This window comes from Tupaia chinensis, unplaced genomic scaffold (genome assembly GCF_000334495.1).
Source record: "Tupaia chinensis unplaced genomic scaffold, TupChi_1.0 Scaffold000317_1, whole genome shotgun sequence".
Taxonomy (NCBI): domain Eukaryota; kingdom Metazoa; phylum Chordata; class Mammalia; order Scandentia; family Tupaiidae; genus Tupaia; species Tupaia belangeri.
Genome location: NW_006159810.1, coordinates 2,987,471 through 3,000,280, shown reverse-complemented (window position 1 = coordinate 3,000,280; position 12,810 = coordinate 2,987,471). Strand labels below are relative to the sequence as shown.

Sequence of the window (12,810 nt, the reverse complement as noted above, 5' to 3'; positions counted from 1 at the left end):
TAATAGGGCAAAAAGTTTTTGTTCCCCAGATTTGCCAACATATTTTTGGATATTTAGTCATTTTTAATTTCATTGGTAAAAAGAACATATTATTTTTTTGAAGCTGATGAGACTGAATTTTTCAGTGTATTTTTTAGACATTTGTACTTATTTTACCATTTATTCTCTGTGAGCATAAATAATTCTTTGTTCACTCCTTTTTTTTTCAATAATGCATTTATTTATTCCTAAATAATTTCTAGCATTTAAAGCTAACTTTACATATTTGAAAACTTAGTAAAAAATAGTTCTTATGAATACAAAAGAATGAGAGCTGCAAAATACAATTATGTAAATATATAAATATAACAATGAGTTTTCAGATAATGTGATGTTATTTTAGATTTAAGCCAAAAAATTAAAATATATAGAAACACAAATTATTTAAGCAAATATTTTTAAAGTCACAATTTCCAGGTAAAGTTTAGCTCTTTTGAAAATAAGAATGGAAATTAATTATAAATTTGATGTTAATAGGCTTCTTAATCATACTTCTTTCCTGAAATTATACAAATAGCTTTTATGCTTTCTTTAGTTTTTTTTTCATTTTCATTTTAGCAATTATAGCCCAATGGTCCTCTTGTGTTTTTTTCATAGTTCCAAACTTCACTGTAGACCTGGGGGTTGTTAGCAATGAAGGAGTCTTTGGTGTCTGACAAAAGATGAGAAGATGGTGAATTATTATTCTTGTATAGTTTTTTCAATGTCTCTTCCTCTGAAACCATGCTCAAAAGACCTATAGCTTCCAAACTACCTGAATTAATATCAAATTAAAGACCATTTTCCTCTTCTTATTACTTTCTTCAATGGGTATATTCTTGTTTCCTCTTTGCTGTATTTTCAGGTTTGTTGGTGTCTTCATTTTATATATCTTGAAATTTTAGCCACCAGCCTTTGGTAATGGTGTAGGTAAAATACTTTTAGGGATGTCCACAAATAGTCCCTTTTATCTTTGCACCTGCCATTATCCATTGGTGTGGAATTGCAAGATGTATTCTAAGCTACCTTAGAATCAAATTTTAGATAGCTAGTTTCAGGTGTTTCCAATAAAGATGTCTGCGTCTTTCTTTTTTTTTTCTTGAGAGTAACTGGATTTTCTTTTGTCTCTCTTTTGAGTTTTTTCTTTTCTTCTCTTTCTGTTTCAAGTTGCTTCTTTATTTCATAAACATTCAGTTGCTTGCTTTCTGCTGTACCTTTTTCCTTCAAGGCCTTTTTCTCTTGCTGTAGTTCTTCAATACACTTGCCTTTATTTTCAACTAGTTTCTTTAAATTGTTACACTTGTTTTCTAAGATCTTCATTTTTTTTTATCTTTTTTTAAAACTTCACATTCAGTGCTTCAAACAAGTTCTTCACTTTTGTCCAATTTATATTTAACTTCATCTGCTTTCTTTTTTAGCTCTCCTCTCACAGATTCTAGTTCTTCCTTAATTGTGTTTCTGTTTCTTCCAGATTTTCTATTTGTTTCGACATTCTTTCTTCTTGCTTTTTGCTATTATTTATATCTTCTTGCTGGTTCTTGAGCTCTAAGGCTGTGCCACTTACTTTTTGTGCTAGTTCTTTGTTCTCCTGTGAAAACTTGTTGCCGCTTGCAGCTAGTTCAGTATTTTTAAGCTTCTCATTTTCAAACTCAATTTTCAGATCTTCAGCTTGTTTTGAATAATACTGTTCACTTATTGTAATGGCAGTTAACTGTATTCCCAAATCATGTACTTCTTTCTAAAAATATGGAACGCCCCACAAATTTGCTTGTCATCCTTGTGTGGGACCATGCTAATTTTCTCTGTATCATTCCAATTTTAGTCTATGTGCTGGTGAAGCAAGTACTGCTCACTCTTCAAATGCATTTATTAGGCAACTCTTGGGTTCAAATGTTGGCATTATCAAGAACTAGTTTTGTGACCTTGGACAAATCACTTCATTGAACCTCAATTTCATCATCGATGGATTGGAATAATAAGCCCTAACGAATAGAGTAGCTATTAGGATTTAAAGATAACATGTGAAGTGATTTGTACCATCTCTGGTTTATAAGAGATAACAAATAAATGCTAATTCTCTTCCTCTACTATGGGCAAGGTGCTGTGAGGAACACAAAAACGCTCAAGACACTCTATTTGTCTTCAAGAAATGTACCATCCAGCAGGGGCAATAAAATATACATAAATATTAGACACAGATTTTATAAGATGGGTAGCATTTTGACAAAGTGGGAAGAATTCCAAAGAGAGGTACTAGCGGAGGTGGGAAGGCAGCCCATGCATTTGAGGAGTGCCAAGTAGATTTCAACTGACTGCAGCAAAGGATTCATACAGATATGCATGGAAATATAGATTACTACTTATACCACAAGGTACTTGGAAAACCAGGTTAATGAATCTGTATATTGTTTCCAAGACAACGAGGAGCTATTGAAAGTTTTTGAGTAGTGGAATAATACAATCAAAGTATATGGAGTGTTAATATGACCAAGACTGGAGTTGAGGAGATTAGCTTTAAAAGATAACTATGACTGAAATTATACCACATTAGGGACAACAGGTAGCATTGTGGTTAGGGTGCTGGACTCCCACATGGCCTACTGCAGTTCGAGGCCTGGATCTGGAGGCTTACTTTCTCACTTTCTCTGTCTCTCTCTCTTTCTGACGAGTGCATGTCCCCTATAGCTAATTAAAAAAATAATAAGTAAAATTAAGTAGATAATTATTTTAAAAAAGAAAAAAAACAAACCAAAAAACAAAGTTACACCATGTATTAGGTGCCATGATCAATACAGAATTCAAGAGACACAATGAGCGGTTAATTAATAATACCTGGTAAGTGAGTAGCATGGAAATCAGGAAGAGACGGAGGTCAGCAGAGTGTGTGAAGTCTAACGATATGAGGGATAATGCTAATAGATTTTATCAGCACTTACAATTTTGTTGGGGCTAGCCCCATGGTCTAGTGGTTAAGGGAGCCGGTTCCCACATGGTTGACTGCTGTTTGAATCCTGACCCTGTAGCTTGAAAAATACACTGGACATATGTGTATGTGTGCTCAAAAATTCTGACAGTAGGGAGAAGTGGACAAGAGGGAATGTGACCATGCCCCATTGGAGGTCGCTTTCTCCCTCTCTCTGTTTCTCTGTCTCTCTCTGATGAGCACACTCACTCTTTATCAATAAAGAGTAATAAAAAATAAAGTTAATTTTTTCTTAATTAATTTGTTCAAAAATGTTGCTGCCTTTCTCTATGGGGCCCCTCCCTTAGGAAGATAACTTAACAGGTCTTTACAAAGCCCATGGACAATGCATCTTATGAAAGAATATGCATCACTTTCAGAATTTTGGACACCAAAATAAGCTTGTACTTTAGTTCCATATTCTATAAACTTTTTGGTATCCCCTCGTGTATCCCAGCTCATGTGTAACAGACTTGCCCACGCGATGCTCTGACCAAGCTGGGTCACTCCTAACAAGTTTGAAGAACCACTGACTGGGCCACTACCTTCTCTTTCTTCCTCCACCATAAGCTCCACAATGCCCTTGACTAACAGACAGTGTCCTGTTGCTCTGATTTCCAGAACAGACAGAGCTGACCTTCAATGGATATGGAACATGATAAGAAAAGAAACCTTTGTGATTCTAAGCCACTGAGATTTGGGGTTTCCTTATTATAGTGGATGAACTTAGTCTAACTAACCAATGCAGAGACTGAGAGAAGAAATAGTAACACTAGGAGAAAATGAGGTTTTTTGAGGGGAAAAAAGCTGATGATTCAATATGAAACACAATCACTCTGAGGGATGTTTGACCTCCATGGAGGGGTCCGACAGGTGACTTATAGAGGATGACCTGAGACTCAATGAAGTCATTTGCTTAAGGTCCACACAGAAGCCAGAGACAGAGCTTTGGAAAACTTGTACATAACTATTGAAGCACTGGAAGTGGACGGTCACCAGGAGGGAGGTTGTAGAGAGGAAGTCGGGACAAGTAGGACCAAAGCTGGATCCATCAGAAAGGTGAGAGGAGGGGCCAGCAGGTGGCATGACGATTATGGCGCCTGGACTCCCACATGGCTGACAGAGTTCAAGTCCCAGGCTTGGTGACTTGCTTTCTCACTTTCCTTCTCTCTCTCTCTGGTCAATTTCAAACACATAAAAGAATGACAATTAATAAAATGAAATAAAAATAATTCTTAAAAGAAAAGAAAAGAATTCTCAACTGAACCGGTCTGGGAAGTATTTCATGATGGGTGAAGTCTTTAATAAGCAAAATGAGAAATAGTGATTGATTGTTTAAAAAAATTATAATAATAATTATTGGGAAAAGCATGGAAAAGATATTGAATGATAAAGCGGGGAGATTGATATCTCTGTATTGACTGACATGCATGGCATTCCCTTTTGAAAAAGCAATGGAAGTCAATGTAAAGTTATATGTAATCTAGTGTAATAGAAAGAAGATTATGATGATGATAATAAAATAAAATTAAAAAAAAAATCACCTAACAACACATTTCTTAGACATATCCATGTCATTAAGCAATGCATGACTACCTGCTGCTACTATGTAATTTGCTACAACATAGAATAACATTTTTTCAAGAAAAATTGGACAACGAAACCAGAAAGCTTAATTTCATACCTAATATTGTATCACTTAAGGGTGGTTTTAGTTCTTTCCTGTGATTAAAGACTACAGATCGTGAAAAAAAAAAAAAAAAGAAAAGAAAAGAAAGGTGAGAGAGGAACCAGGATGAAAATCAGAAGGGGAGGACATGTCAAGAGAAGATAAAATGGGACGGAACTTTCCAGAAACTGAGAAAAGGTCCTGGGATATGGCAATTGCAGAGTGACCTTTATTTACTTATTTATTTTTTTGGAGAGGTTTTCACTATAGGGCGTGTGCGCTCGCCAGACAGACAGAGAAAGACATAGAGACATAGAGATAGAAAGCGAGAAATCACCCCCTGGGGGAGCGGTCACGCTGCAATCCCTTCTCCTCCATTCTCCTCTCGGGATCTTGAGCACGCACGCACATGCGCCCAGCGTGAGTTTTAAGCCACTGGGTCCAGGACGCGTACCACGGTTGACTACATGGGAATCCAGCGACATAGTCATTACGCTAACTGCTGGTTCCCATGACTGGTGACCTTTAAAAACACTGTTTTTGTAGAGTGCTGAGAGTAGCAGCTGGGTAGCCAGCAGTTGAGGGAAGCATGAAAGCTGAGAAAGTTGAGGTGTTTTTTGAGAAGTTTCTCTGCAAAGAGGAAATTAAATGGACTACGTGGGCAGAATTTGTAAGACGGACATCTCTGTATGCTTCTGAGAGCAAGGAAGGAAGGGAGCTGCTTAGGAGGCAAACAGTCTGTTGAAGAGGAAAGAGGGAAGAAGAGGAAACGAGGGCTGTGCCTAAGGGTCTTGACTCTTCTGACAAAGTTGGCTGGGCCAAGGGTGGGAAGGCGGTGCTCAGGGAAGCTGCAGAGAAGGTCCTGTCCTGGGCAGCGGCCTCAGATCCATCAAGGTTTGAACAGCATGAGGGGACAGAACAAGGCCATTGTCAGAGTCAAGCACGCACAGGTAGTCAGGTTCTGCACTGTTCTTTTTTTTTTTTTTTTTTTTTTTTTTTGGGACTTTTCTTGGGCACGTGCGCTCGCCAGACAGACAGAGAGAGACAGATAGAAAGCGAGAAATCACCTCCTAGAGGGGATGGCTACGCCGCAATCCCTTCTCCTCCATTCTCCTCTCGGGATCTTGGGCATGCACGCACACGCGCCCGGGATGAGTTTAAGCCACCGGGTCCGAGACTCAAACCACGGTCGACTATGTGGGAGTCCAGTAACATAGCCATTACGCTAACTGCTGGTCCCCTGCACTGTTCTTTGATGGCATCATCAGTCTGGGAGCAAAGATGAAAGAGAGAGAGAGAGAGGGAGAGAGCGAGGGAGACAGACCCAAGATCAGACATTAGCATAAGAGTGGGGGACAAAAGTACAGCGTGCAAGGCCTGTCCACAGCTTTGGTACTTGACAAGGATTTGAGCAAGGCCACAGAGGCTAAAGCCTGGGTAGTGTGTGTGGAGGAGTCAGGAATGAGAAGTGGCCTGGTGGCCAGCAGGTGGTGTAGTGGTTGAGGTCTTAGACTCCCACATGGCCAATCGCAGTTCAAGTCCCGAAGTCAGTGGCTTGAGACTCACGCTGGCAATGTGTGCGTGCGTGCCCAAGATCCTGGGAGGAGAATGGAGGAGATGGGACTGCAGCGTGGCCATCCTCCCAGGAGGTGATTTCTCGCTTTCTGTCTCTCTCCAGTGAGAGCACATGCCCTATAGCAAAAGAAGAAAAAAATTCTAAAAATAACCCCAAAAGTGGCCTGGGTAGTCTGTAAAAAGAGGGCAATTTGTAAAGTTCCCCAAGACTGAAGGCAGGTGAGGTTCCGAGATGGATGCGTTCGATGAGTACTGAAAGCTTTGAGAACAAGAAACTCTGGTGGGCCCAGGAAGAAAAGCGTGAACCTGAGCAGGGAAGTGTGAACAGGAGCTCTCTGGAAAGGCTCTGGTGCCCAGCTGCAGGGATTCTTTGAATAAAGTAAGAGTGAAAGCCCAGAATGTAAACGGAAAGCACAGAGTGAGAAGAAAAAGGGAGGGTGGCGACCTGAAGGGAGAGTCACTAGGAATGTAAAGTTAATGGCTCTCTGCTCTCCCTCGTAGGTGAGTGAGTTCTAGGATAACAGTGTTTTTCTTTGCCTTTTTTCAATTTCAAGTTTGTTTCTGAGTAGGTAATAGGTTTAGGAAGAAAAACTCAAAGATATGAAAGAGTCTACAGTGAAAATTTCTTTCTTCCTGGTACCCAGCAACAAGGTTCCTAGCTGGAGGCAATGAAATGATCAGGCCCCACCCCTACTGAGGAAGCAGCTTTGGGGTGGGGCCAGCATTCTGTGGGGTGATTCTGATGCATGCAGAAGTTTGGGAACCACTGCTCTGAATATATTCTGTAAGTGTATGCATACCCACGAGTTTTACACTCGTATCTTTGGAGAGTGCAGACCGTATTTTCAAGGAGTTCAAGGAACTCTTTGCAGGTGTTTACCGAGTTCACATTAAGAATTTTTGTTGAGTAGAGAGAAGGCAACTGAAGAGGAGGAGAAAGTGTATCAGGCCATAGACTGCTTCCTATCAGGGTGTGGCTAGGTCGTGGCTTTAGAACACACAGGGCATGTTTGCATTGTGGCCAAAATCCTGCAAGGAAGGAAAGGGAGAAGGGACTGCAGTGTGACCATTCCTCATGGGGGGGTACTTTCTCCTCTCCTCTTCTCTCTCTTGTAAGTGCACATACTCTCTAACAAAAAACAAACAAAGCCCCACTCTGGATTCTCTGGGATTCTGATTTCTTTGGAGGTATCGCAAGTAAGTCTGGGCATTTGCTTCCCTTTTAAGAAGACTCTTCTTTTTTTTTCTTTTAAAGGATTATTTTATTTTATTTATTATTATCATTATTTAATTTTCTATGGGGCACGTGCACTCATGAGAGAGAGAGAGAGAGAGAGAGAGAGAGAGAGAGAGAGAGGGAAAGCAAGTCACCAGGTCTGGGACTTCATGTGTGGTTGACCATGAGGAAGTCCAGTGCCTTAACCCCTATGACACATGGTGCTCCAGTAGGCTCCTGTTCTTAACAACCACCCTTGGGGCCGGCAGGTGGCATGGTGGTTAAGGACGCTGGACTCCCACATGGCCAACCATGGTTCCAGTCCTGGACCTGGTGGCTTCCTTTCTCATTTTCTCTCTTTCTTTATTCCTCCTCTCTTGTCAAATTTAAATAAATAAACAAATAAAAGCTAAGTAAAAAAATAATAAAAAAACCAAAAAAAACAAAAAAAAACCAAAAAGCAACCACCCTGGACTATAGTAGCCCACTCACCTTCATCCACCACTGGCCTTCCCGATTCTCATGATGGCTAAGATTCCCAAGAGATCAGAAGGGAGAAGCACTGTAGAGCTCCTATGAATGCTGGTGGAAGGAGCTAACTCCTGGGTTATTTGTACTTTGCAGATTTTGATTACTGAGAACCTTTGCATTTCAGGATTTTGTTGCTATCAAGAGCGAAGCCTCGTAGCACCTGTGTACAGGGGGGCATGATCTGACTTACGGCATAGTCATATCCGTAGTGTTCAGCAGCAATGTGTAACCAGATTTTAATGTGTCTTCTCTCATTATCTAAGAGGCACCTCTCACACAAGGGCTTGTTCTCAGAGCCTGTGGTGGGGAGCCAGGAAGAGATCCAGGGAAAGGATATATCGTTAGATATGTCTTTTACTACATTCCAGAGACTCATTTCAGGTCTTCCCAGCTGAAGTTCTTAATTTCTTTGCCTTGCACATAATTATTGCTGGGGGACTTTGAGGCTTGAAAGCCTTTTGAAGGGAACAGAAATTGAGAAGCAAATTGATGTGATGTATCTTTTTTGCTTTGCAAAATCCTCATATACAGTCTATCCCAGACATGCAAAGCAGCGAGATCTAAAGACTTTGGATTTAATGCCTCAAGAGAAGCAGGTGGTAGGTAAGGGACTCAGGTCTCCCCAGCCTTGGACTATCAGCTTCCTGGGCCTCTCATCCACAAGCATCAGAACTCATATTCAATCACTTGGTTGAAAAGTATCAATGCATCCATCCACAGATGTTTATTGACTGTCTACCGTGTGGAAAGACTGATGACCACTGGATTTTTTAAAATTTTTTTTAGGCTTTTGTCTTAGGGCATGTGTGCTTTTGCTGGAGGGATAGTGAGAGGGAAAGTGAGAACTGATCCCCCAGGAGGGATGGCCACACCACAATCCCTCTCCTCCACTCTCCTCCTGGTATACTGGGCACACTTGAACAAGCACCTAGTGTGATTTTTCAAGCCACCAGGTCCGGAACTTGAACTATGGCTGGCCATGTGGGAGTCCAGTGCCTTAATCACCACACCACCTGCTGGCTCTGAACCACTGGATCTTTTTTTTTTTTTATTTTGGAGAGGTTTTCGCTATAGGGCGCGTGCGCTCGTCAGACAGACAGAGAGAGACATAGAGACAGAAAGTGAGAAATCACCCCCTGGGGGGGATGGTCACGCCGCAATCCCTTCTCCTCCATTCTCCTCTTGGGATCTTGGGCACGCATGCACATGCGCCCGGCGTGAGTTTTAAGCCACCGGGTCCGGGACGCGAACCACGGTCGACTACGTGGGAGTCCAGGGACATAGCCATTACGCTAACTGCTGGTTCCCTGAACCATTGGACCTTAATCCTTGTCCTCCCTGAGCTTTGCAGTAATGGCAAGTGGACAATCAAGAAAACAGTCAGTGCTAAATAGGGAGGAAAGACAGCCTCGGTGGTGCAGGTGGTAGGGCAGTGTCGTGGGATGTGGTGTGCATAATGGGAGGGCCTGTACTCAGATGCTGGACCGACCCGAACATGCCAGGCATGATGTGTATGCCTACCAGCCTAGCTAACTGGGAGGCCGAGGCAGAGGACTGTGGCATGACAAGACACTGTCAAAAACACCTCTCTCTGTCTTTTCTTCTTTCTCTAAATAAAATAAAATAAAATAAAATAAAATTCTTCTTCTTAAAGGGAGGGGAAAGAAGTATGGGGATTTCAAAAGGCTGAATTGTGACCTTCCCAGTCTTCTGGTCATTCGTTGACACTAGCCACATGCCACACTGTGTGCTATACACTTCATACACACTCTCTAACTCAATTGTCACACCTGTTCTCTGAAGTATGTACTCTTACTAACTTCATTTTATAGAGGAGAAAACTGAGACTCACAAAAATTAAGTAACTTGCCAGGATTACTTTGCCAGGAGTTGCAGAAGTGAGATTTATCCGAGACTGAGTTCGGAGGACCAGTACTTGGTGGTCTAAGTCTTCATAATTGCAAGCACAGACACAACAGAGAGCCATGGAGAGCAGTCTGCAGTTACACATTGTGCTGATGGCTGTGGTTGGTCTCTGGAACTGCCCAGAACGCTGCCCCATGCTGGGGACCCAGGCACTGAGGACTGGTACCAATTATAAAGGAAGGGAACAAAAATGTCCATTGTTACTTTTGCTCTGAATATAGTGACTCTAAACCTTTGCTCTGACCTTTCCATGTTTCATGGGAGAGAGAGAAGGTAAGATGTTTTGCAATAATTCCTCTAAGTCTTCCTCTAAGTCTAAGACTCCAACAACACAAGAAAAATATTAAGAAGCAGAGACCACACCTATCCCACAACGAGATCACAGTGAAAGAAGAGCTCAGCTGTCTGCATCATTCTCTTAAAGGCACAGCTGCACTGGTCTGGAAACCCTCAAATGTGGGTCAAGACGCTTTGGCTGGTTTTAGCACAGCTGTTATCGCTGAACCCCTTGTGGAGGGTGAGGTCAGGTCATGAAGACCACAGCTACAAGCTTTGGCGAGACGAACAAACAAACAGATGGTAGCACTGCCAAATTACAGGCAGAATGCAGACAGTGACGTGGCTTCCCCTCTTCCTCTTGCACACCTTTACGCCCAGGCTCAAAGATGTGTATTTGTTCCAAGAGGAAAATTGCAACAAAGTTTGGATTAGCTGTCCTGGGGCAACGCCCAGAAGACTCACTGCAGTAAAGGTGAAAGTGAGGCCTGGAAAACTCTGAGGATGTAGGCAATTTAGAGCTTCCAGATAAACCTGTCTGTGAGGCCAGTGTCGTGTTTCTGGTCAGTCTTCAATTCTCAGCAGAGAAAAGGACCATCGGGTTTGCTGTTTCCTCTCTAGGCTTACTCTTGTTGCATTCCCAGTGCCTAGCAGAGTGCCTGGTATGTGATGGGTGCTTGGTTAGCGTTGCCAAATCAATTCAGAAGGAGGCACTTTGGGAGAAGCTTCAAGACCATTTGGAAAATGGCCTTTCTGTTGAATGGGTTATGCCCGAGAAAAGTCACTAGCTCCACCTAAGATCCTGAGCCCTAAGATCCACCCAAAATTCTAGGAGTGAGAGACTTTAGGTGCTCACTAAAGGTTCTGGGGCTGGAGTCTCTGAGGACTTCATGTCGTGGTAGAGAAATTCTATGGCTAGATCTGAAGAGACAGAGCTAAGAACAGCCTTCTCAAGACAGAGTGGAAGAAGTACAATCTGGGGACATGGTGACGTTTTTACTGAAAAGTCACGGGTCTGTCTACATGGTGGCCTCAGTCCATTAGTACCAGAGGTCTAGGGCAGAAAGAAACTGGTCTTTTAAGTATAGAATCATATTGGGAAGCCTGATGAGAAAAGTTTCTGAAGTCTTTCCAGCGTTATCCTGGAGAGAACACATCCGTCCATTTGACCGATAGAAACGTTCCAGATGCAGGCATTGCATTTTTCGTTTTGACTAATTTCTTTTCATCTTGCCCTTAGCATGATTTCATTTTTCCCTTTATTTATGACTTCCTTATAGGTGTCAGGCTGGGCCTCCACCCTGGAATTCCTCTGATTTAAAGCTGGCAGGTCTCCCAGGAAGAGCAGTTTTCTTGCCTGGAGTTTCCCACCAGATCTCATTTCCAAGGGACACGGAGGTCCTGACAGTCTGTACTTGCCTGAGAGAGGAGGTCTGGGCCCCACCTATGCTATCCTAGCCCGACCTATACCTCCTCCCATAGCAAATGCACCTCCTGGAGAATGGCCCGGAACTTCCTGCAGAGCCAAAGCCTTGGGTGGAATTCCACGATGTGGAAAGTGTTTCTTCTCGGGGTTTCAGCAGAGCACCTGGCGAAACTCTGACATTTGGGCTCTTCCTTCACTCTGCCTCCTCCTCACCACCTCCTTGTGTCCCTCCTAGACCCCACGTGTACACAGAGCCTTCATCAAACATCGCAAGTGTCACACGGGGGAAAGAACGTGCAGAGAGACTGCACCAGATAAGATGATTCCTCTAGCTCCACAGTGCTGCCCTCAAGCAGAACCCTGAGTGCTGTGCTAGTGCAGGGTCTCTTCCTGCAGTTGCCAGTTCAGCCTCGAGATCTGGACTTGCTTGCCCAGATGTGTGGCTCACAGGGAGCTAGATGACTCTCACTTTGTCCCTGTCACAGCAGACTGAGGGTCACTGCTGAGGCCTAAATTGTTTCCATTCAGGTTGCTGCAGCATCTAAAATTAATCTTCTAAAACTTTGAAAAAGTAACCTTCTGGGAGGGACAAGATAGCAACTACTGGCCCATACCTTATGAACAAGCAATTAATCAAAACCTTTTTCATAACTAAGACCAGCTAAAACCCAAGGTGCCTGGAGAAGAAGGTACTTCTGGAAGATATGAGGGAACTTTGAAAAGTCTGTGGAGGCCAGCCAGTGGCATGTTGATTAAGGAAGCTGGATCCCACACAGTCAACTGTGTGGTCTGAGTCCTGGACATGGCAGCTTGAGAAACAGGCTAGATGCACGCGAGTCTGTGTATGCCCGAAATCCTGAAAGGAGAGAGAAGAGAAGAGATTACAGTGTGGCCATTCCACACCTGCCAGGGGCTGGGGGGCAGTGAGTGCTGTCTCCTCTCCCTTCTTTCTCCAGTGAGCACACATATCCTCTCGCAAATTAAAAAATAAAAATTTGTAGAAAAATGGAATTAACGTATAGGTTTATTTTGGTACAAAAACATTGAAATCCATGCATAGGTTTTTCATAATACGCACTTTTCACAAGATTTTGAAGACCCTCTTTTTTTTTTTTTTTTTTTGAAGACCCTCTTTTATTATTACCTGAAGAGGCCAAGGAGGGGGCTTATCCCCAGGAAGAATTGCCCAGATGGCAATGACAAGCCCCTCT

The 12,810-nt window shown here is 42.6% G+C and overlaps 1 non-coding gene and 1 pseudogene across 1 annotated transcript; both read right to left on the bottom strand.

The window, feature by feature from the left end:
* Positions 1-544: 544 nt before the first annotated feature.
* LOC102493808 (synaptonemal complex protein 1-like) lies at positions 545-10,033 on the bottom strand (annotated as a pseudogene).
* Positions 1,759-1,864, bottom strand: LOC114008296 (U6 spliceosomal RNA). The gene has a single exon (XR_003549856.1). It is a non-coding gene; the product is annotated as a U6 spliceosomal RNA (small nuclear RNA).
* Positions 10,034-12,810: the final 2,777 nt, after the last annotated feature.